Below are 1096 nucleotides of genomic sequence, written 5' to 3' on the forward strand. Positions count from 1 at the left end.
AGAGAATTCATTTGTGTTTTTTTAAGCCACTAAATTCATGGTAATTTGTATAAGAGCAACAGGACTCTCATACATAAATATAATACACATATGGCTGTACATTGCATAACTATTTGAATTTTTCTGTATATTTGAAAATTTTCATGTTAAAATGTTGAAATTTTTTAAAAGCTTTCATTGGTCAAAGGTAGGAATAGATCAAAGGCAAGCTAACTGAACTATTTTACTCCAATATCTGATCAGCTAACAACTTCTCAACCCTCTCAAAGTTATTTAAAAGTTTTAAGTAGTGCTCGCTTTGGCAGCAAATATACTAAAATTGAAATGATACACATAAGATTAGCATGACCCCTGAGCAAGGATGACACATAAATTCATGAAGCATTCCATATTTTTACAGAAAAAAACAACTTCAGCATCAACAAAAAGGACATCCACTCAGAGACCCCATCCAAAAGTCACCAACTACAAAGACCACAGGTAGATAAATCCATGAAGATGGAAAGAAACCAGCACAAAAAGGATAAAAACACACACACACACACAAAAAAAAAAACAGAATTCCTCTCCTCCTCCAAGTGATCACAACTCCCCACCAGCAAGGGAATAAGGCTGGATGGAGAATGAGTCTGATGAATTGACAGAAAGGCTTCAGAAGGTGGATAATAACAAACTTCTCTGAGCTAAACGAACATGTTCTAACCCAATGCAAAGAAACTAAGAACCTTGAAAAAAGATTAGATGAAATGCTAATGAGAATAAACAGCTTGGAGAAGAATATAAATGACTTGATGGAGCTGAAAAACACAACACAAGAACTTTGCAAAGCATACACAAGTTTCAATAGCTGAATTGACCAAGCAGAAGAAAGGATATCAGAGACTGAAGATCAACTCAATGAAATAAAATGAGAAGGCAAGATTAAAGAAAAAAGAGTGAAAAGAAATGAACAAAGCCTCCAAGAAATATGGGATGTGAAAAGACCTATTCTACATTTGATAGGTGTAACTGAATGTGACAGAGAGAATGAATCCAAGCTGGAAAACAGTCTTCAGGATATTACCCAGGAGAACTTCCCCAACCTAGAAAGGCAGGC

General features: G+C 35.1%; 1 non-coding gene across 1 annotated transcript; it reads left to right on the forward strand.

Moving 5' to 3' along the window:
• Window positions 1–293: 293 nt before the first annotated feature.
• LOC120364402 (U6 spliceosomal RNA) lies at window positions 294–396 on the forward strand. The gene has a single exon (XR_005579664.2). It is a non-coding gene; the product is annotated as a U6 spliceosomal RNA (small nuclear RNA).
• The last annotated feature ends 700 nt before the right edge of the window (window positions 397–1096 follow it).

Source organism: Saimiri boliviensis, chromosome 5 (assembly GCF_048565385.1).
Source record: "Saimiri boliviensis isolate mSaiBol1 chromosome 5, mSaiBol1.pri, whole genome shotgun sequence".
Taxonomy (NCBI): domain Eukaryota; kingdom Metazoa; phylum Chordata; class Mammalia; order Primates; family Cebidae; genus Saimiri; species Saimiri boliviensis.